Source organism: Leopardus geoffroyi, chromosome A1 (genome assembly GCF_018350155.1).
Source record: "Leopardus geoffroyi isolate Oge1 chromosome A1, O.geoffroyi_Oge1_pat1.0, whole genome shotgun sequence".
Taxonomy (NCBI): Eukaryota; Metazoa; Chordata; class Mammalia; order Carnivora; family Felidae; genus Leopardus; species Leopardus geoffroyi.
In genome coordinates, this window is record NC_059326.1 from 213,923,432 (window position 1) to 213,947,829 (window position 24,398).

General features: G+C 43.8%; 1 protein-coding gene and 1 long non-coding RNA gene across 5 annotated transcripts in view; one reads left to right on the forward strand and one right to left on the reverse strand.

The window, feature by feature from the left end:
- Nucleotides 1-24,398, reverse strand: part of PDZD2 (PDZ domain containing 2) — a 368,370-nt gene that overhangs the window by 284,483 nt on the left and 59,489 nt on the right. The window lies entirely within an intron of this gene.
- LOC123578384 lies at nt 7,385-20,864 on the forward strand. The gene is made up of 3 exons (XR_006702354.1): nt 7,385-8,885; nt 16,445-16,536; nt 18,822-20,864. It is a non-coding gene; the product is annotated as an uncharacterized LOC123578384 (long non-coding RNA).

Below are 24,398 nucleotides of genomic sequence, written 5' to 3' on the forward strand. Positions count from 1 at the left end.
AGGACTGCATTAAGTGCTGAGGGGCTGGTGCCTCCCAAGATCAGGGTTATTCTAAATGCTATTCCAGGCCTGAGCACCACTGTCTTAGAGGCAGTGCTGGAGAGAGACACAGAACAGGACAGGCAACCCACAGCAGACATTCCTGGAGCAGAGAGCCCAGCGGCGCTGGAATTACATGCACAGATAACGTAAAGCCTAGAATTGCAATGCACAGATAACCTAAAACCTTTAAGCCTATGGTTTCAACCTCCACCCTAACCAAGCGTGTCATCAGAACTGCTGATGAGCAGCAAAGTGGAGAGATTTAAATTTCATCTCCTTTTAATTTCCCCACCCACCCCCTGCCAGGGATGCCTATAAGCAGGGAACAGCGTACCCAGAAAGATGGCCAGAAGGCAGGCAACAGGAGAGAAACATCACAGATTCTCCTGCCAGGAGGAGTCAGAAAGACCCACAGCCCCCCTGTGAAGAGTATCCCCAGGGTCAAGGCCAGGAGTAAGGGGAAGCACCATAAGCCCTGTGCACTCTGGGCCTTATTTTGGCTTCAATCAGAGCAGTTTTGGTTCTGTATGTTAGGAATATATATTATGTTTTGAAAACGGGGAACCATGTCTACAACAGTTTGATGGCCATTGATCTGGTCCACCATCCATTTCACAGAGGAAGAAAGGGGTGGGGGAGGGGAAGTGATGTGTCCACAGTCATACCGATCATTTGTGACAAAGTCAGTTTTAAAATCCCAGTCTTCTGACTCAGGTCATATTGGCAACTAAACAACAGCAACAAAGCAAAAAAATTAAGATGTTGTGGCAGGACAAGGACCTTACTTGTCTGATCAAATAGCTTGATTCTCACTCTGGGAAATGGGGCTAGCTCTCCCAGGTGGCTTGTCTGAGCAAAGTCAACCAGCTTACCACGAATAGAGCTGACCAGCCATTTCCAGAAGGAATCTCTGCAGTCAAGAATCAGCCACCCACTGCATCATTTGAAATTCAGACCCCCACCACCTAAATTTATTCATGGGAATCTTAAGGAAGGGGAGGCCTTCTTGGGAATAAAAGATCTAGACTGTTGATAAAGAAAAAAAGTAACATACCTAAGGAATCCCAGCTCTCTCATGCTCAGTAAACAGACTTCTACCATCATTCATTCATGGCATGCAGGCTGTGGTGTGAACACTCAGCTCTGGGGTACAGAATGATGGCCAGCATGTCTTTGGCGCAGGCTTCTGGGGCTGAGTTTTTGGGTTGCATTGCTATTCACACCACAGGGAGTGGGTAGGCAACCCTGGGAGATGGATTTGGTGGTTCTGCCATCAGGGGGAGCAGAAGCCAGCATTGAACATGCCCTAGAAGTCTGCCAGCATCACCAGAAAAGTCACCAAGCTGTGGAGCTCTCACTGTGAGCCCCTCTGCACACCAAGTGTGTTGAGATAGGACTCTTTGTCAGGTTGGAGAGTTCAGACAAACACACCCTAACCTAAGGGCTCCCTGGAAATAGCACAGAGCACAGTAGAAAGGGAGATCTTGCTCAAGTAGCCCCTGAAATTCAGGGTGAGTACATACAGGAGGGAATATCTTTCCATTTGAGGGTTATCTGCAATGAACAAAGTGTCATAGGTCCTAGTTTACTCCTAGGGTAATAGCACTCCCTTTCGCTCTCAAAAGTATCCTAATTTGATAAACAAAACAAAACAAAACAAAACAAACATATGGTCATCCTGTCACAGGGCCCTTTATAACTTATTTCTCCAAGGGTGATAATTTAAAATACCATTTTTGAGCACAATTACTTTCTCTGCCAAGGATGGCAAACAGCCAGCCCACCTGTCCCATTCCTATTACCATCCCCTTGACAGACATTGTTAATGGACCACAAAGAGCTCTCTTTCCCACTGATCCGAGAGAAAGCCATAAAATCTTCTTAAGACAACCTTCTAGACAGCCAAGAAAATGAGTTGACTGATAAGTTGATACTGATTTGTCTTTGTTGGTCAATATCTCATCTGTTTAGGAAGCTACTCATATAAGAGCTTCAGCTTCCTGAGGCCATGAATACAAAGTCATAGGGCCTTGTCCCAGCTGCACCTAGGCATTTGTCTTAGCCAAAGCCAATACTACTCTCTTATTTCTTTGAGGATTGGCAATGACTCCTACCCAGGATGCCCAGAATGTAACCAAAGGTCCCTGACTTCCAAGCAGTCCAAACCAGCTAGAGCCCCATAGTTCTATTTTGAGCCCATATTTGGTCACTTTATGTTGCTCTAAGGGACAATCTATGCAGTGGCTTGCTATAATGCTAGGCCCTCTACTTGGCTTTATGGATCAAATTTCACTAGTTTTTGTTTTATTTTTTTTTCCCTCCCAGATTTTGGTAATGGTAAAAGGCACAATTCAGACAAATTCTGCTGAAATTTAACACGCAGTTTCCTAGAACAGACTGTCTAGTTCTTGATAGTAAAAAAAAAAAAAAAAAAAAATCATTTACATGGGTTAGGGAACACCTTCCTACAAAAGTACACAATGAACATTACACCAGAAAATGAAAATTTCCACTAAGATAGGACATGGGAACAAAAGTCTAACTTGAAACAGAGAAAAATTGACATTACAAAGAACTCATTTTCTCCAAAGAGAGTAAAGGTACTAAAACACAAACACTAAAAGGCTAATGGCACACTTCTCCAGGAATGGACAAGACTCCAATGAGCGTGGCAGTGTGTAGAGGTAAGAGGTAGGTATGCACAGTGAAAAAGTGATTGAAAGTGGTTTTGACTGTATGTTTAGTGAGACCTGAAAAAGGAGGTCTCTCCAGGTGGTGTGTGAGAACTTCCTAGAGGAGGGAGACTTTGAAGGTCCACTGAATCCATTTATTTTCCTTCTGCAAATATTTATTGAGCACCTACTGTGTATCAAGCATTACTCTAGATGCTGGAAGGATAACAGTGAACCAAACAGGCAGAGATTAAAGTCTAGTTCTCTCTGTTTCTATCTCTATCTCCATCTTTATCTCTCTCTTGCCACACACACATGCATGCATGCATGCATATACACACAGATTTTATTTGCAAGTGAGATTACTGTCCTTTATTCCCCTTTTGGTCTATTCATATGTTCTGATTTTTCTAAAATAACACAAATTTCTTCGTTAATATGAAAATTTTACTTTAAAACAAAACATTAAAAATGATACCGAGCACAAGTACTAGAGAGACCAAAGGCAATGGGCATCCATGGGACACTAATATCTGTTTGTTCATTTGAATTATGAAGGTGGGGACAAGGGCAATCAATGAACTTACCCAGAGTGCTCCTTCCCCTCTCTCCAGTGACCTTGTAAAGCCTGACAGGCAGACCTCGGAGTACCCCAGGCACAGAGGGGGCGAGGGACAGAAGTGACCCACAGGAGGGGTGCCTGGGTGGCTCAGTCGGTTAAGCATCCTACTCGGTTGGGCTCAGGTCGTGATCTCACAGTTAGTAGTTTTGAGCCCCATGTCAGGCTCTGAGCTGACAACTCAGAGTCTGGAGCCTGCTTCAGATTCTCTGCTTCAGATTCTCTCTCTCTCTCTCTCTCTCTCTCTGCCCCTCCCCTGCTTTTGCTCTCTCTCCCTCTCCCCCTCTCTCTCTCTCAAAAGTAAATAAATAAACTTTAAAAAAAAAGAAAGAAAGAAGTGACCCACACTAACACAGAGCTTCTTAGCCTACCAAGAGTAGAATTTTTTAGCACATTAAACTTTTAGTAAGTTCACTAAAACCCTCTGAAATAATTTGAATATATCCTTAGCCTCAATAATTATACACACAAAGAAAGGAAAAAGAGAATACAGTATTTTTTACAATAAGATTCTTTCCTGTTCAAACTATAAAGGGAAAATATCTCTCTCCTTTTTTAGAATTAGCATCATGATAATACCAAAGAGAATAAATGTCAAAAGAAAAAAGATATGACTCATTCAAATGATAAGAATATCAGAAGACGCTCTTTAAGCAAGTAATTTTCTTTCCTTCTTATTTTTAAAGTGAATTAAGACCCTCTCTTGGACACCAACTGTGACAGAAAGGACTTTTTGGCTAATGAGGATGTGGCAGGCCCACTCTTGACCCTCCTGTTAATGGCCAGTAAACATGGGTGAGGCATGTCCCACCCTGATTTTAAAAGACCCAAACTAACAATTCTGTCCAAATCTCAAGGAACTGATATAATTTTCAGTACATGAGTGTGACTTAGAAATGGAAACCACTTTAGAGCAAGGTGAAGCCAACAACCAAGTCATAGCCCTCAAAAGGTCCATGCTTTGTGGTTCAATTGTGGGAAGAAAAAAAAAATTCCACCTATAAATTCTTTAGAAAGTAACTACCAAGAAAGAAAGAAAGAAGAAATTAATAAAGACAGGAGAAAGAAAGAAAGAAAGAAAGAAAGAAAGAAAGAAAGAAAGAAAGAAAGAAAAAAGGAAAGGAAAAAAAGAAAAGAAAGTAACTACCTCAGAAAGTTCCAGACAAACCCAGTTTCATGGACTTTGGAGGTCAGCTGTGTATAATGAATGCTGTTACAACAGACATAAGAAGTTGCTTGCGCCTGTGGTTACAAAATAGGCACAATCAAGGGGAAAAAAAGACTAGGACAGAAAAACTACACATTTGATGTCACTTGAGCCTGGAAATATTGATTATATTCTCTTACCCACTAGCGTCTCAGAATGAGAAGTCATTGTCTGGGTTAGCAAACTTCACATCATGGATGCCTGGTCTTTTATGTTCTTCCATGAGGCATGTTTCCTTCATTTCCTCAGTATCTGAGGCATCAATCTCCCAGCTGAGAATCTGACAGAGTGGGCACGCTATAAGTGCTTGCTGAGGATAGACAGACGGAAGAATGAAGGGACAGGTAATGTTGTTACAATGAAAAATTTGTCCTGTAAGAACCTGGATGCCACCAGGCCTGCCTTCAGAAGAGCTATTCACCTTTTCCTAGCAATAACTTCAGCCATGCATTCCGTGAGCAATTTATTATGCTAGGTATTATGCAGGATACAGGAACAGAAAAATATGACAGAATTCATACTCTGGTTAAAGATAAAAGACAGGTAACAACTAGCAATAGAATAAAATCAAGCATGAAAGCATGTTATGTAGACTCACAGGAGGTCAAGATCAATGGATAGCATGGCAAAACTCACCAACGTGAAAAGACAGCAGATAACATCCTCCAAAAGGAAGGATAGACTAGGTAACCTAAAAGAATATTTAGAAGAGGTTTTAAATTTATTTAGAATCCTACTTTTTCATGCAGAACTACAAAATAACATATAGCACAGAAATTACAGGATGGATAGATAGGTAGATAAGTAATAGACACAATATTATTTGATTCACATCTTCCAGCAGAAGTTGATAAGTCAAATGCCTTCAGAGACCAAGCAGGTAAACCTCATCAAGCATCTCTGTGCACCATGCATTGTTCTAAGTGTTTCACATGCATTTTTTCACTTAGTCCTTGCCACAATCCTCTAAGAAGATACAAATATTATCCCACTTAGATGAAGAAAGAGAGGCCCCAGAAAGTTGAGGCTGTGCAAGTTTACCAGGTTGGCCAAAGACACATAACCAGCAAATGGTAGAGCAGAGACTCAGGGTAGGACATTCTGCCTTCAAAGCCCCCAGTCCTGCAACATTACTCCCCCTCCTGCTATGGAGGGATGGAAGTATGGCTGGGATATGGTGGCTGCTGAGGCATGGGCTCCTGTGACAGTGAACAGCTACCACTGAGCTCCAGCAGACTGGTGCCAGACTTCCAGGGTACAGCCAAAAAAAAAAAAAAATCCACACTCCAAAATGTGAAATCTCTTGATTTTTCTGTAAAGTTTATTTATTGAATAAGAGAGAGAGAGTGAGCGAGCATAAGTGGGGGAGGGGCACATAGAGAGGGAGAGAGAGAATACCAAGCAGGCTCCACACTGTCCCAACATGGGACTCAAACTCATGAACTGTGAGACCATGACCTGAGCCAAGATCAAGAGTCTGATGCTTAACCAAGTGAGCCACCCAGGAGTCCCATAAAATCTCTTTAAGTACAGATAAGTTCAATCTTTAAAAAATAAAAACTAACCACTCAGCAAACCTAACAAAACCATCTGCAATGAGTTTTAGCCCATCCCTTCTAGTGGGCAACTTCTGCCTTGCACTTTGCCCATTTCACTTGTGTAGTTTTACTTTTCGCAATATTCCTTAAAGGAAGTATTATTATTTCTGATGCATGCATGAAGAATCCATGAAGGCCTAGAGAGGATGCATGTCCTCCCCACAAACATACCTGTTCACAGGCAGAGGGCCAAGACTCAACATGGAACAAAGCCGACCTCCCTTGAGCTCTACCACATGGGTCAGAGAGCCCCACTCCACAGTTTGCTGGAGAGACAGCCATCCTTTGATTTACAGTTGTTCCCCTTCCTCATGAAAATGTAACCATCCATAGGCAGGGCCATGGGTTAAGTATTTACCAGTCAATGCTCCTTGCATTTAATAAATACGGGTTTGAAAGAATGAACTAGATCCTTTCCACAGAGCAGTTATCCTTGGGGGGAGCGTTGGAGACAGCACAAGAATGAGAACGAAACACTGCAAAGAAGAACAAACACCATGGAAACATCCACACAAGCATGAGAGTGGTTCAAAGCCTTGCCTAGAACTGGCATGGGCAGATCCACCCCTTCTGAAGAGACCCTGATGAGGAGAGAACTTGGGAATACTTAATGGTTTCCCCAGGGCTCTCAGCTCATAAGAGAGAAAAGTCAGGGTGAGAACTTGACTATTCTGACTGCAAGTTCAGTTTTCTCTTTGATTTCACTTACATCCAGCCTCTTGTTTACCTCCACAGACTAAAACTCAGAGCTGTCCTGACAGGCAGGCCCCAGTTCCAATTCACTATGAAGTAATGGACGCCTATGTACAAGACCCGTAAGAAAACCTTCAGGAAGAAACTTTCTTTAAAAAAAAAAAAAAAAAAAAAATCGTGACTCTTAACCGAATCCATTTCATTGTCCAAAAATGGACAAAATAGAGAAATACACAAAGAGAATAAAGTCACCCACAATCTCACCAATCAGAGACAGCCACAATTTTGGACACTTTCTTCAGTCTTTCCCAAAGTGTGTGTGTGCACACACACATATACCTGTAGTATTTTGTACTTGATTGAGGTCACACTCCATATGCAGTTTTTAAGCTTGGATTTTCACTTGCTTTATCTTAAACATTTTAACATATCATTACAATTCTTCAAAGACTGACATTTAAATAACTGTGCAATCCTGTGAAAATGGATCACCATAATTTATTTTACTAATTCTATTGTCGGGAATTTAGGCTATGGCCCTTTTTTTTTTTTTTTTTACTACCCTAAATGATGCTCCGATGAATACAAAATTGACCCTATTTCCAGTTAGTTCTTCAAAAGGTATCTATAGAAAAGGAATTACAGGGTGACAGGGGCCCACTTTGAGGCTCTATCTACATATTGTCAACATGCTTTCCAAAAAGGTTGTGGCAATTTACATCACAATTATATAATTTTGAAAAACCTCTGCCCCCTTAGTCTTCCTCAATTTCAGAAACCAGGTCTCTTCTAGAGAGATGGGGCCCCCTGGCCTTGTGTATCACTAAACAATACTTGGTCAACGGCTACAGCTGGGTTTTTCCCAAAGAAGCTTTCATCTCATTTCACTTCGTTAAACGAACACACAACAGTTGCTAAAAGAGGGAAGAAGGGTCTTTATTGTTTTTTAAAGGCCCCTGTGAGCAGGCCATAGTGAAGTTCCAGGACACGACACAGCCGGGTCTATCCCAATCATATACACATCAGGATGAGCAGGTCTGAAAGAGAAACGCCCCATTCCAAATGGCAGCGGCAGCTCAGAGCCGGGTGGCCAAAATGCCCATTAGCTGTTTGTCAGGAGTATTTTTAGAAAGCGCAGAACAAGACTGGGAGGAGAACCATGCTGCCCTGTGCCCTCTCCCCGGGATCCATCGCCGAAGCCTCCAGAAACTGCCCGCTATCAGCTGCACTCCCCACGCTGACAAGCCCAGCACACACAACACACCCCAGACAGCATTAAAGGTGCCCCTGAGCAAGGACACACGTCTGCCCCCAAAATCTGTCTGAGGAGCCTCACGATATTCACTTACTGCAGGGAGCTTCTGTTATCAGAATGCGCAGACATGTGGAAATTAGCATCAGATCTCTGAAACGCAATGATCTGGGGGAAAATCCCATGATCTAAATCATAGATGTCATACCTTGCAATCTGTCTAACGTTCCAAAAATGTCCATTTTCATTGCTGTTCTCGAGGCCTATGGTCTTCCACAGTGAACGAGGCTTGTGCATACAGTCAGGCAGAACAGGGCCGATCAATTAACCTCTCTGAACCTCAGTTTCCTCATCAGAAAAGTAGGGCCAAATAGTAATGTCTGCCTCATAAGGGTCTTGTGAAAATTCGGAACCCTTGGCCTGTAAAAGGCCCTCAGGAAGTGCTAATTTTAATGCCGGTGGTCATGGTACGGTTCAAAAGCAGATTTATCCAGCTATAAATTCCTGGCACATTTTACTTCTGGAAACCACTGCGCTCTAGCCTTTCCACCAGAGGAAGGGAGAGAAAAGAAATGAAACCTAAAAGTCACATTTGCATTATCTCAGCCACCCCTGTAAGCCACATAATGGGAAGAGGAATTTGTAACAACTTCTAAAAATGAAACTGTCAAGTGACCAGTGGCTATTCCTGTCTCCATTATGCATCTATTAGAAGCTAAAGAGACATACAAAGGACGTACATTTGCGTGAACTCTGCGCAGCACCAGGACCTTCTTCTGACTCCATCTCCCCTCTTCTAACAGTAAGTAGGTTGTCTCGAAGTTCTAGGACGTGGCCAAGTCTCTCTCAGTCCCAAGGTGTAAGTGGGCACACCTGTGGGTTAGGCAGCACCAGAGACCTAGAGTCTAGCCTTATTCTGCCACTGACTAAGCAAGACATTTTTGCTCTCTGATAAAAATGTGGTGACTGAACCAAGGGTCATCTCTATAAACATCTTCTCAGTGATAAGAGAGTATATGGTTGTATCTTCATAAGTAATTTTGAGATCTAAAATATTTTTTCCTACGGACCTTGTAAAAGTCCCTTATATTGTAGTTGTTCGCCTCCGGGTGAGTAAATGAGTCAAAGGGTTGAATGTCAAGTTGAGACAAGGCTATATGGCTACTGTTAGGCATGTAGCATTCAGTGCAAAGAACTAGCATCAAATTAGGTCAAATCAATATATTTACCAAAGGGCTACTCACAGCCATGAACTGAAACAGACTCCCTGACACACTGAGGTTGCCCACTAGCCCTGCATGGACTTTCAGACAGAACATAAACAGTGAGGGGCGCCTGGTTGGCTCAGTGAGTGAAGCGTCCGACTTCAGCTCACGTCATGATCTCATGGTTCATGAGTTCGAGCCCCATATCGAGCTGTCAGCACAGAGCCTGGAGCCTGCTTCAGATTGTGTGTCTCCCTCTCTCTCTGTCCCTCCCCCACTTGCATTCTGTCTCTCTCAAAAATAAATAAACATTAAAAAAATTTTTTTAAAAAAGAACATAAGCAGTGATAGGAAAATAAGCCAAAAACAAATAAACTTATTATTTTATGATATTCTTTCATTTACTTATAAAGTTATCATTAATCATTAAATGTTTTATTGAAGAATATTTTCCAACCAGCGAATAGCTGAAAATCTATGTGGCAAAACACAAAGTACGATTAGGTATGCCTCTGATTTAGATGGTTCTAATTTAGTGCCTTTCTCTGACCCCCCCAGATAGGACCACCTTAACAACTTTATTCCAAAAACTGCCATCTTAGCATTCCCTTCTGCACTTTATAGGTTGGAATATTTTAAAATACAGAGTTTGTATAAAATGGGTAAGAGAAGGTCATTGTTGGGCCATTCTTGTTTATCTCCAGCAGGTTGATAAACTCCACCAAGCTATGTGATTTCATCTCTTGTACTTCTGTCTTATAGATAGAAAAGGGTATCATTAGCCAAGTACCAGGAGAATGGAAAGAAGCAGGCACCCAGTAACAGCAATAAGCACCCCCCTGGCCATCCCAAATAAGCACACTAGACAAAAATGCTGTTTGGGTTGCCTGGGTGGCTCAGTTGGTTAAGCAGCCGACTTCGGCTCAGGTCATGATCTCACGGTCCGTGAGTTCGAGCCCCGCGTTGGGCTCTGTGCTGACAGCTCGGAGCCTGTTTCAGATTCTGTGTCTCCCTCTCTCTGACCCTCCCCTGTTCATGCTCTGTCTCTCCCTGTCTCAAAAATAAATAAAACGTTAAAAAAAAATTAAAAAAAAATGCTGTTTGAGCAAACAATTTCAGAACAAGTCCCCTTCAGCCCATCCCTCCACTCCAACAACTATTCCTAAAGTTCCCCCAATCTCTCCACCCCCAACCCTCACAATCTGGAGCTGTCACTGCACTCACAGGGGCTCACAGAGAGACTGTGTGCCACAGTGGCAGAAGTCAAATTTGGACAGGTAGATCTAATGGTTTTGATTACTGGAGGCGCAAATCTGTTTTAACAGTAGAACCAATGGAGGCAAAGGATAGAAATTCAATCTGAAGAACAGAAGCAGCAAGGGGAATTTATTGACTCATATAAATGAAAAGTCCATGGGGAACGGAGATAGCTGTCAATATGGCTGGATCCATAAATGCTTGTCACTGGGAATCTTGATTTCTCTGTCTTCCATGCTGGCATCATTTCCAGTTGGCACTCTGTGCATGGTAGCAAAGATGGACACCAGCAGTCCAAGTTTATGTTCTACAGGCTTAGAAACCTCAGCTGAGGGCATGTGTCTCTCTCCAGTGGCTCTAGCAGAAGTCCCAGGATGAAGTCTCATGGTCTGACTTGGATCATGCACCTATTATCATTTACCAGCCTCTGAGTTATGTCCCAGCTCCTAGAGCCATCGGGTAACAGACCACGCGAGACATGTGGATTGAGAATGAGAAAGGGCAAGCTCCAAAGCAAGAGAGGGGAAAGGATGCCAGGAAGACAGAAACCAAGGGTATGGGTATCCCCAAATGGCAGGCTTAGCTGTCTGAACCACATTAACCCCGGGATTTTTCTATTCTCAGTTTGGTGCATACTAAATACTATTTAGGATTCTGTTAAATCACAAGGAGTTGTTCCCATCAAAAATTGGGACATAATCAGCCTCAGGGGCACCCCTTGTGTTCTTTTCTAGGTACAACTCACCAGAAGGTAACCAATACCCTGACTTTTAATACCATAGATACATTCTGTTTTTATACATTATATGAACGGCATCACATAGAATGTACTCTTACAATTGTACACTTTCTTTATGTACATTATATTTCAATAACAAATTTATTTTAAAAAAGAGCTAATCATGATATTTTCTGCACCCTACCAACATTATAAACTGTGTAACTTTCAAGGACTTTCTCAGCCTTTTCAGAAATGGCTTTCTCTCCAAGCAAAACAATCTCTTAGAAAGCAAATTCTTTATGCATCTGCAGTAAACCACAGGTGACCAAGGTCACAGGCAGTGGGGCCCACACCAGGGACCTGGCATGCTATTCAGCCTCTCAGCTCCTTCTGCACAGCCTTCCACCCTGGGCTCTGTCCTCTTATAGGTGGGTGTTTGGGAAAACATCATCCTTTGGTGATCTTTGCATCTAGAGAGCAGAGGTGAGTAGAGGGCAGCTGTCAATCAAGCAACAGTCAGCTAGCAAACTTTTGAAGGATCATGGGTAGAAGAAAGAGATGGCATTATTGGGTCACTCCAGAACAGTGGTTCAGGAATCCTTCTTTTTTTCTTTTTTTTAATGTTTATTTATTTTTGAGAGAGAGAGAAGCACGAATGGAGGAGGGGAAGAGAAAGGGAGAAGGAGACACAGAATCAGAAGCAGGCTCCAGGCTCTGAGCTGTCAGCACAGAGCCTGATGGGGGGCTTGAACTTGGGAATGGAGAGTCTTGACCTGAGCCAAAGTCAGATGCTTAACCGACTGAGCCACCCAGGTGCCCCCAGGAATCCTTTAAAGAGCAATGGTAGTTATAAACTTTTCTCCCACTTCTCCACACCAAAATTCATCTGTGGATAAATCCCAGGAGTATATGGATTGCAGGTTAAAAAACCAGCAAACAAACAAAACTTCTTTATAGTGTAGAGCTAGGGCAAGCCAATAGACAACACTGGCCAAAACTGGCCATTCTTGGGAGGTAGGTACCACTCTGCTCTAGAATTATGCATGGAGGGGGCAGAGGGGCTTCAATGATGTTCCCTGTAGTCAGACTTCTTGAGATGGGTGAGAAGCTATATTAAATGGTCTTTAAGGCTCTTTTGAACAATCAGATTCCACAAGTCTAGCAAAGCCCCTCTAATGGTCCCAACAGTAAATCAGGAGCTACATCATCAAAACCAATGCTGAGCCCTCACAATGTTAAATGCAGAATTATCATATGATTGAGTAATTTGACTCATAAATGTATACTCCAAAGGACTGAAAACAGGAATTCAAACAAATACTTACACATGAGTGTTCACAGCACTATTCACAACAGCCAAAGGTAGAAACAACCCAAGTATCCATCAACAGATGAATGGAAAACTTGCCAGGAAAATATGGGTGCCCCTTCGCTCCGGGCCTCTTAACTAGGCGTGCCCAACCCATAGTAATTTCCTGGATTTGGAAATTTAAAATAAAACAACTAGAACAAAATCAACAAAAACACTAGCCACACTGAAAAGGCTCTTAGGATGTAAATCAACCACTTGCAAGTCAAAAGGCCAAGAATTTTAAGCTTGAAAACACTCTGAGAGGCCAAACCAAGGCTGGAGTAGTGTTTTCCCCTAACCTGGAAATAAAGCAAGGAACTCACTCTAAATTTATTAGGATATACACAACCTCCAGAAGACACAACAGTGTTTGAAGGCCTTGAAATCAATGATTTCATTTAGACAGATCCAGCAGTTAGCTTGGCCATGAGACTCATCAACAAATATCCACCCCCAAAAGCTCCTTTTTCATTTGAGAGCAAAAACAATGTAACCCAGATAACCAAGACATTCTTGGGTTTTAAAATATTATAACATGTCAACACCACTAACACTAATCCCTGAGGTCTGTTGAGTGGGAGGACCCCTCAGCCATTCACCAGGTAGAGATTTCTCCCCCACTCCAACCCAAACTTCCTTTCTCACACAAACACACAGACATAGACACAGACACACACACACACACACACACACACACACACACACACACACACGTGCACAGGCACAGAGTGACAGAGAAACACACACCCCTATTGGTGGCTTGGCTCTCTGGAGTAGTTCTCTCTTCCTTGGCTGAATTGTCCTCCTTACAACAGAAAAGAGGGCTGACCCTCTCCTGTGCCCCAGCTAACCAGAGATGAACTTGAAGTCAGAATCACATGCATCCATCCCTCACAGGTAATACCATCAGGTTCTGCAGAAAGAGCAACTGATGTAGGTGAAATGTAGCAACGCTATTCAATTCCTCTTGTCAAAACAGCTACTACTCGTGGTATCCAAAATTAGAGGGTAAAGAAGAAATAATTTATCCCTGGAGCTAACTTGTAAGACAAATTTCCATTCCTTAGGAGACATGAAGAATTTTTACTCCTCCTCAATTAAGTCTTGCTAAAAGTACACAGGAGTTAAGAAAAATAAAACAGCAAATATATATTAAGCATCCACTCTGTGTATGACCCTTAAGATAGAAAGAGTTACAAGATACACTCTTTGTCATCTTGGAAGGTGTAATCCCTTTGGGTGGAGAAGCCAAGTATATTGAAAACAACCTTAAGGTTGCTCTTAAGTTGACAGATGGAAGAAAAAGGTTGGGGACAGACCTTGAACTCCCAAGCTCTCATTCCTTCCAGTGTAGTAGACATGCAGTCCTTGAAAGTGGAACAATGAGAGCCCAAATACTTTCCCCACCCTCTACAGGCTGTGGGACCCTGACAAGATGCTAAACCTTTCCAAGCCTCGCTTCTTCCATCTGTAAAATGGGCATCATGCATCATGTCACCGATGGTGCACTGTGAGCATCAAATGGGATGCAGATCAAATTAACAGAACATGGAAGATGTGCATTGCAAAATAGCTATAATATAAATACCATAGGACAGAGAAATTACTGAATAATAATTCAAAAAGATACCTATAAATTGGAGACTGAGTATGCCACATGAACTAGCTCAATCCTCCCAACAAACTGGTTATTAGTCATTTTATAAATGAAGTTCGATGTCACAGACATTGACTTTATTAAGACAAACTAATCTCTGCAACCAAGCAGCATGTAAATCCCTGAATATTCCTAGGCTAGATAAAAGCTATAAAGAAGCATCATATCAGGTGGGGCCAAGTACCTTCTTTGTCCCACCCCTATTAAGACTTACCATGTTGAAAATCAAGTGCCCTTCAACACCCAGTCAGGTAACTTGCGTAAATACATTCATGTTTCATATTTAGTATACTCACCTTTAGAATTCTTTATGTCCATCCCATTTACTGGACAATTCTTTCCCTTATGGTAGTGGTTCTGAAGAGGGATTTTGCCCCCAAGGGACATTTGGCAATGTCTGGAGACATATTTGGCTGTCATAAGTATGTGTGGCACAGAGTGTTGTCGTGCTCCTGGCATCTAGTGGATAGAGGCCAGAGGAGGCTGCTAAGCATCCTTCAACACCAGGACAGACCCCTTCTAGAAACACAAAGAATTATCCCACCCAAAATGTCAGTAGTGCTGTGGTTGAGAAACTTTGCCTTAAAGGGGCAGAGAGAGAATCCCAGATTTCCTTGTGACTATAGCAGATGCCCAGAGGTGGTCAGAGACCATTTCTTGGTTGGTAGCAAGAGCCTGGCTTCATTGAGTGCAGGCTTGCGTATTCACTGTGAGAGACAGTATTGGAAGGAAGAATTTCAACTAACCTTACTCTCAGAAAGGCCCAAATGACATCTCACCAAAGTGAAGAAATACAGCCCAAGTTTATTGACTCTTGACTCATTGTCTATTGTTTGCTAGGAAGCTCTCATTTGGTTCTTTACTATTAGAATGGTGAATATTTTTGTTGGCCAAACCAGTGCTTTGGACCATAGGTGAGTGTACAGGACCAGGTCCCTGCTTTGCCTGCACAACGTGATTTTAAGAGGTACTCTCAATCCACTGAAGGGGACGGGAACTTTGTCCAGTCAACTGGTTTGATCTGGCTTTCTCTTCTCCAAGTCTACGCTCCTCATTCTCAATGACAGCCTACTCGTGCTGGACAAAGTCCTACTATAACACACTTACAACTGGCAACAGACATGCACAAACATCACTCATTGGCCCTGTAAGAAGCCTAGAACAAGGACCTCTGCTCATATTCTATACATGAGGAAAGGGAAGCTCAGGATACAGTGAGTTTCCCAGTTACATAGAGAGGGGAGGGGTAGGTCTCCAAAGCTGAGCTGCCTCCAAATTCAGAGTGTTTTCCAGTCTCTCACACACCTGCAGGGGAGGCCCACGGGAGCTTGTTTTATCATCTACTACTCACACAGCAGGCAGCAAAGACCTGGGGGATGGGCTAGCCTCACTAAGACGTGGGAGGATGAAATGTGGGTCATCCGTGTTTGGCCGCCATCACCGAGCACGGGATAAGAGAAGCACAAAGCCTGAGAATTCCCCAGTGTCTGCGGCAGGTGTGTGTGTGTGTTGGGGGCAGCCTGGTATAAATTTGAGGCTGATGGTAACCTCCCAGGAATGGAGAGAGCGCGCCTCAAAGGCAGAGTTGGAAGAGGTCTGGCAGAGGGCTGGAAGGTCCTAGACTGCTTCATTCCCTCATGAAACATGTATTGAACACTCTGGGCCAGAGGCTGTGGATACAGTGCCAACAAGGCAGATAAGATCCCACCACCTCAGAACTCAGATTTTAGGGGGAGTGATAGATGATAAGTAAACCAGAAAAATATAGATGACTGTGTTAAGTGCCAGAAGAGAAATAAACAGGAAACCGCAATAAGAAAATACCAGGTTGGAAGGAGCATTATTTAGACAAAAAATCAGGGGAATGCACTTGGAGGAAGTGCCATGTAAGCTGAGACCTAAAAGATAAGAAACCAGCTCCCTAGAGTGGAGAGGATTGGCGGGGTGGTGCGGTTGGGGGTATGGGTCCTGTGTCGGAAACCCAACCTAAGGGCATGCTGGCATAATGACCACGGTTCTGGCTGATGGCGGGAGGGAGGAGAATGGGGTGCAGCGTGGTCAGTAGCCATAACTTGTAAGACATTGAATTTTATCCGAGAGCAACAGGGAGCCAGCTCTGGAAAGTTTTATATAACAGACACTTCTGTTCTGAAATATCATTTGGCTACAGTGAGAAGAATGGACTGGAGAAAACCTGCTCAGGAAACCTTAGTCCAGGCAGGAGACGAAGATGCCTTGTGTGGGGACGGCGGCAGGGCGAAGGTGAATGTGAAGGAAGAGACAGCAGTACCTGCTGATGGAAAGTTGTGGGGTGGTAGAGGGAAGAATGAAGGCTGGTGGCAAAGTTCCTGCACAGCAGCAATCACTGCGTGATACCATTTACCCAGGTGGGAAAATGCAGGAGAAACAGATTTGGGGAGGAGCAGGGCCCCGTATTTCAACTCTCAAAACTAACGTCAGCCTTAAAAACAGACTTACTCTTCACCTCCTCGTGATTAAGAAATATTTATCAACCAAATACATGTAAGACTCACTTTTTAAGAAATCTAAGATACGGAAAATGGGGAGGGAAGTATTGTAAAGCAGGTGTAATGTAAGTTGATTGCATTTGAGATTTTATTTTATTTTTTTTAATTTTTTTTAATGTTTATTTTTGAGACAGGGAGAGACAGAGCATGAACAGGGGAGGGTCAGAGAGAGAGGGAGACACAGAATCTGAAACAGGCTCCAGGCTCTGAGCTGTCAGCACAGAGCACCACACGGGGCTCGAACTCACGGGCCGCAAGACCATGACCTGAGCCAAAGTCGGACGCTTACCCGACTGAGCCACCCAGGCGCCCCGCATTTGAGATTTTAAAAAAGATACTATATAAATACATAAATGGTAGTTATTGAAAGAACTTGCACTTTCCACTCTACACTTTTCTTATTACTTTTACAATAACATTATTTTTTAAGAAAGAAAAAAGAGTCAGGCTTTGTATTTCCAAAAACCCTTCTGAAAATGCACAGCATGTTTCCTCCTGGAAGCCATAACCTATTAGGACATCTGAAGGGAGTGGAGCTGGGAGGGAAAAGGACACGAGCCAAGTCGATTATGCAGGCAGCCCCACGCGGGATGCCCTGAGCATTTCCCAGCCAGCTCTCACATGAGTCCTCCACTAATGCATTCTGATTCCAATCTGCCTTTTCTTTTTGTTTCATCAGTTTCCATTTATTAGGTCTGGCACACTTACTGTGGAGGCACGTTTAAAGTAAGACAGCAAGGGTCCTTGTTTTTAATTTAGCTCCAAGCTTGCCCCTCTTTTGCTTCATCCATCAAGATGAGTTCACCTCCTCCAGGAAGCCTTCCCTGACCGTTCCAGGCTGTTAACAACTCCTTTTCTGGTCTCCATCATTGCCATCTCCATCATTGCCATCTTAATTGTAACACTATTCCCACTAATTTTTGAATATACATCTGTTTCCTCCATTAGACTAGAAGCTTAGAGTAGACATCTGCCACACTTTTTTGTCCTCCCAATGCTTTTTGACACCTTTCCTGTGTTTGCAGAATTTCCCATCTCTTGATTCCACACATCTTTAAGGTGGAAGGCAGAAACCTGCTTTCTAAGCTTCTCTTGCCAATCAGATGTAAGAAGCATGAAGCAGTGGTTGCCTCATGGAAGTCATTCGGGCACAGGCAGCTGCGGACATCCAACTCTCAGAGGCAGCAGCAGCAGGGAATCTTCCAGGAGTGTCTTGTGCTCAATGTCAAGCATTGGTGCCCAGGCACCAATAGGGGCAAAAGGGTTGCCACTGGAGCAGTGCATTGCCCCGACTGGCTACTTTGCTTCCAAGCTGGTTCTTTCTCTGCTACAACTTCTTTAACAAATTGCTTCCCTGCTTTAAACCAGCCAGAATGCATTGTGGTGTTTACAGCCAAAATTCTTAACGGATAGCATGAGGTCCTCAAGGCAAGGGTGGCTTCTCATCACTTCCCTATCACTACTGTCTACACAGTGTTATGCACATCCCTTTTCACCTATCAGAATATTAACTTAAACGTTATTTTTTTAAGTTTATTTATTTTGAGAGAGAGAGAGAGAGAGAGAACCAGCAGGGAAGGGGCAGAGAGAGAAAGAGAGGGACAGAGGATCTGAAGTGGGCTCTGTACTGACAGCAGACAGCCAGATGTGGGGCTCAAACTCATGAACAATGAGATGGTGACCTGAGCTGAAGTCGGACACTTAACCGACTGAGCCACCCAGGTGCCCCTGATTTAAACGTTACTGAAGGTGCTTAATCAATTATGTTGAATAAATGAAAAGATCGATGGAGAAGCCAGACTGCAAATAATTAGCCTCTTAAATCCCCTTTCAGTGATCATTAAAAAGTGTTATTTGTCCCATAAGTCTTCTGACTAACTACAGAAGACACGTAAGAATGGGGCTTCCCAAAATACGTGCCTCTGGAATATTGATGATGTTTCCATTGCTAAAACTGAACAATAGAGCGTTTTTCCAAAAACATACAGAAAATGTATTCAGTACATGGAATTTTGTCAGTTTCAGGTTTTCACTCAGAAAGTTCACAAAACTCTGGCACCTGCTCCTGTTTTGTCAGCAAGTGCAGTGGATGAAACAGTAACTGAGCAAGTAAGCAACTACTGCAGCAAAAACTCAAAACTGCTAGTCTGCTTAGTTAACAATTTTTCCCTTCCCCACGCTCATTTTGTTCACTGGGAGTTTAGATTGCACTCTTAACACAACATCCTATTTTCTGTCAGTGAAGTTGTTCTTAGTTCATATAATGGAATCCACTGGCTCAACATCGTTCGGAACGAACGCCATTCTTGGCTACCTGAACGTTTTTGAGAACTGCAGTTCTAAGTTTCTGCCACCATGCTAGCCTTCTGCTACGGGCTGAATTGTGTCCTCCCCAAATCCACATGTGGAAGCCCTAACTTCTAATAACTCAGAACGTGAGTGTATGTGGAAGTAGGGCCTTTAATGAGATGATTTAGCTAAAATGAGGTTGTTAGGGTGAGCCCTAATGGATTACAATATGCCTGGCATCCTCAAAAGAGGCAATTTAGACACACAGAGAGACACTGGGACATGCACGCACAGGGAAAAGGCAATGAGAGGACACATAAGGAGGCAGCCATCTGCAAACCAAGGAGAGAGGCCTCAGGAGAAACCGAACCTGCTGACATCCTGATCTTGAACTACGAGCCTCCAGAACCGTGAGAGAATAAATATGTGTTGTTTAGGCCTCTCAGTCTGATGTCTTGTTGTAACAGCCCCAAAAAACACATACACCTTCCTTTTAGGCCTCTGAACCTCAGTCAGAGTTTGCACACCCAGACAGTGGAAGCTGGACTGCAGCCTCTGGCCACCAACCTTCTTCCCCCAGGGGTGTTCTCCTAGCCCCGGCTGGAAAAGTGGAGGAACAAATTGTAACTGTGCTCTGGGGCACACACGGATGTCCTCCATGAACAACAGGTTCCCAACTCTTGTAGAAAGTCATCACTTTATGCTACGCCTTGTGCCCCACCCCATGCTCTTTTCCGGCACAAATACCAACAGGGGGAGCCACCTTTACCTTCCACCCACGTGACCGAGTGACACAGAGGGCTGCCAGCACAGTCAGCGGGCACCAGGCCCCTCTGGAAGGGGACACACCAAGAGGAGGTGGGAGGACCGGGGGACCTCAAAATTGTCTCTGGCCTTGTGCTGGCTTTGGGCCCCTGCCAGAGACAGCGGTTTCTAGGGATGAGAACATTTTGAAAGAGACTCTCTGGGTGGTGGTTAAGCCCCCGTGGGTGGAGGGCTCCCGCCTCACCCCCGCCAGGCGCCCCTCCCATGCTGTTCCCCTCCCAGATGCCCAGCAGCCACGGGGGCGCAGCTGCTCCGAATTAGTGCTGGGGCCCTGCTGCGGAACAGAGCACAGCCGGGATGGGGGCGTCCCACCCGCTCTGACTCCGGGAGGCTCTAGGAGGGTGTGTAAGAAAGCTGGACGGCAGTGGTTTTCCCTCAGCGCGGCCACGTGGCGTCTCTCTCACAGTCAGTAAGATGGAGAAGCAGGGACAAACCTGGTGATAGATTTAGAAGGGAGAATGAGCAAAACTTGATGGCTGGGGGCGCTGTTGGGAGTGGGGTAGAGACGCGAGAGGAGCTAGGATCATTCATGTTCTGGCTTAAATGGCTGGATAGACCAAGAGGTCATTCTCTAGCCACAGGGATTCTAGGAGGAGTAGTTTTGAAGATAATTACAGATTTCCTTATGGCAATTATGTTATAATATATGCATTTATGTGTTTCTTCCTCCAACTAGACTGTATACTCCTTGAGGACAGAGAAACTCTGTAGGCACTTCTGTATATTGCAGGCACCAGGTTGGAGCATTCATTCAGCACTTACCGAACAAACACTAATTGAGGGCCCCACCGTGTGCACAGCAGTGGCTCAAGTACTGCACCAGCTCTAGAAGTGCGGGGGCCAGACACACAAGTTTATTATCTCTTGGATAAATATTTTATTTGATTTTTTATCGAAAATAATTTTTTTAATGTTTATTTATTTTTAAGAGATAGAACGCGAGCAGGGGAGGGGCAGAGAGAAAGGGAGACACAGAATCCGAAGCAGGCTCCAGGCTCTGAGCTATCAGCACAGAACTCATGAACCTCGAGATCATGACCTGAGCCGAAGTCTGATGCCCAACCAACCGAGTCACCCGGGCGCCCCTCTTGGGTAAATATTTTAAAGAATGGTGATTATATTTTCTTTTTTTCTATATTCTTGATTTTCTGACATCTGGGTCCTTGATGACTCTCAGGGCTAGCGAATTCTTAGACACAGCAAACTACTTGCCTGAGAATACACCCTTCCTATGCAAACCAACCAATCCAGAACCCATACTCCCGACTACCTCCTTTATCAAGCTCTCACATGTTGACTGCTGCCCTAAATCAACCCAGAGCCTAATCATTCCAGTTGTGCAGTCCCCACACCTTGGAGCCCACTGAAATGATTCAAAGTAGTCAATCCTAAGCCTACTCACCCCACCTCATCCATTCCTTCCTGGTGAAACCACAATAAAGACTTTTACCTACACTTCCCCTTCACTCTCCTTCTGCCTCCTGACCGACCCTGGTGCTTCCCCATGTAGCCCCAAGGGGCATAGTGTGGCATGCCTTCTGTTTCTAGGGATCTGTGCATATACACTTCCATCATGACAGTCATTCTGTGTCTGTGTGTCTAACCACATGTGATTAAAACAAATCCTGGGTATGTTTTAAAACAGATGGTTAAAAGTTTAACTGTAAGTTAACAACTGGTTTCTTCCAAGCAGTGGAAAGTACATCCTCTTCAAAGGGGAGAAAAGAGGTGTCAGTTCTATCATTACGTTAAAATTGAATGGAAGTGACGGAAGAAACTAGTCTGGGGAGAACATGGGACACATCCATCAACAGGCAGTCCCCAATCTAATGTGACTTCATGGGTTTGGGGTAAAATAAAGAGCAAGGAAAAAGCCAGAAGAATGGCCCTCACCATACACCCTGCAGAGCCTTGCACAGGCTGGGAAAACACAGAATGATCCACTTAACACCTGCTGCATCGAAGCAAAGAATCTTCCTTTTCAGAAATTATTTTAATTTTTTTAAGTTTATTTATTTATTTTCAGAGACAATATGAATTGGGGGGGGGGGAGGGCCAAGAAAGGGAGAAAGAGAGGCAATCCAAGCAGGCTCTACGCTGCCAGCACAGAGCCTGATGTGGGGCTTGAACTCATGAACCGTAAGATCATGACCTGAGCCGAAATCAAGAGTTGGACGCTTAACTGAGTGAGTCACCTAGGCACCCCAGGAATGATTTTATTAAAGTCATGGAAACCAACAACACAAGGAGATGAAGGAAGCAATTATTTTTGAGAGAGAGATCAGGGGAGAGGCAGAGAGAGAGATGGAGACACAGGATCCAAAGCAGGCTCCAGGCTCTGAGCTGTCAGCATAGAACTTGACGTGGGGCTCGAACTCACAAGCCATGAGATCATGACCTGAGCCGAAGTTGGACACTTAACTGACTGAGCCACCCAGGAGCCCCAGGAGGTTTATTTCTTAATGGTGGCATCAGAAGCTCCCATCAATCATGAAAGATGACATGAGATCATGGGTAGGTAGAGCATTTGGCACAACATCTGGTATCAAGCGAACACTCAAAAAATTATAGTTGTTATCGCTGTTGTTCTTAGCGATGGGCAAAATGGATTCTTTACATGACTTTCCTAATAAATGACATTTAGGTGACCAACTATCAAAAAGACAATAAAATAAAGTTCATTCAACCATATGGCTGGGCTGCACATAATTTCATCTTCCTTTGATGTCTTTGATTGATGTCTTTTTTTTTTTTTTTTTAATTTTTTTTTTCAACGTTTATTTATTTTTGGGACAGAGAGAGACAGAGCATGAACGGGGGAGGGGCAGAGAGAGAGGGAGACACAGAATCGGAAACAGGCTCCAGGCTCCGAGCCATCAGCCCAGAGCCTGACATGGGGCTCGAACTCACAGACCGCGAGATCGTGACCTGGCTGAAGTCGGACGCTTAACCAACTGCGCCACCCAGGCGCCCCTTTGATTGATGTCTTTGATGTCATGATTCTGAATACACTTTAAGATCTCACCCTGTTTCTGATATATTATGAATAACATTAATTGCCTCTGTATTTTAATGATCATAAAAAATATCCTGATTATATTTGGTTCCTGGATACACACAAAGTGACTCAGTAGGGATGCTGGGAAACCACATCACTGGACTAGAAAGAAGCATGACTTAACTGTAGGCATCTGCAGAGCTATGACCCTTCCCAGGTAGGGAGCTGTGTGTGTGTGCGTGTGTGTGTGCGTGTGTGTGTGTGTGTATGTGTGTTTATCTCTAGGAGGAACCAATCTAATCTTGAAAAAATGCTCTAAAGTTCTCTCTACTAGAAACCTAAAAGGAACAGACAAGAAACAAGCATCTAAGAGCTTAGCTCCAAATTACACATCTTTATCTTTATCCCACTCACCCTGGATCAACCCAGGAACTATAGACATAGCTATTTTATTTGGTACATATAAAGTAACATAAATTATGATCTCTGTTTCTTTACCTTTTCCTCTATAAGTTTTATATGCCCAAACAGACACAGCAATACACAAAGGAATTCTGCTGATTCCACTTTCTCTGCTTTCAGCTCCAGATAGCATAAACACCAAATAAACACTAACCCTGTAGAGGCAAAAAGGGACAAACCCTTCGTGGGATGTGAAAATCAGGGATGCTTAATCACTGTCCCCATCCCCACAAGACCTCCAGAAGCTTCTTTTGCCTCCTTCTTCCCACTGTTTCCCTCTCTGGAGTCTTTAAACATCCCCAATTCACCTTCCAGAATATTGAGTTAAACATTTTCAGACTGATAATTCAAACAGCAGGCAACAACAAGGATCACAAGAGCCTAGACACACATGGAACCCAGGACTGTCATCACGACTCGTGCAGCAGCATAGGCACCCAGCAATCTTAGCCAGAGTGAGCACCGGGGCTACCTGACCAACAGCTGTGCTTCTGCCCTGCCTACCCATCCTCGTTTCCGATCCAGGCAAACTCTCTTGGCAAAACCCACTAAGCTGAGCCTATGGGTATTAACCCATTTCTACCTTCAATGCCTATTTGCAGGGAAATATAAAGTCAATATCTTCAAATCCTCTTCTGATGCTCACCTTTAAGTCACTACCTTCAGGAGAAACATCAACTTAACAGAAAATGGAAGGAAGGATACCAAGGCATATGAGAACCTAATTATCTAATAGCCTAATTAGGAATAATCAATATGCAGATGAAAAGATAATGGACAGGGGTACCTGGGTGGCTCAGTCAGTTAAGTGTCCGACTCTTGATTTCAGCTCAGGTCACGATCTCATGGTTTGTGAGTTCAAGCCTCACGTCAGGCTCTGCACTGGCAGCACAGAGCCTGCTTGGGATTCTCTCTCCCTCTCTCTTTGCCCCTCCCCTTGAGGCGCCTGGGTGGCTCAGTCAGTTAAGCCCCTCCCCCCACCCTCAAATAAATAAATGAACATTAAAAAAAATATATATATA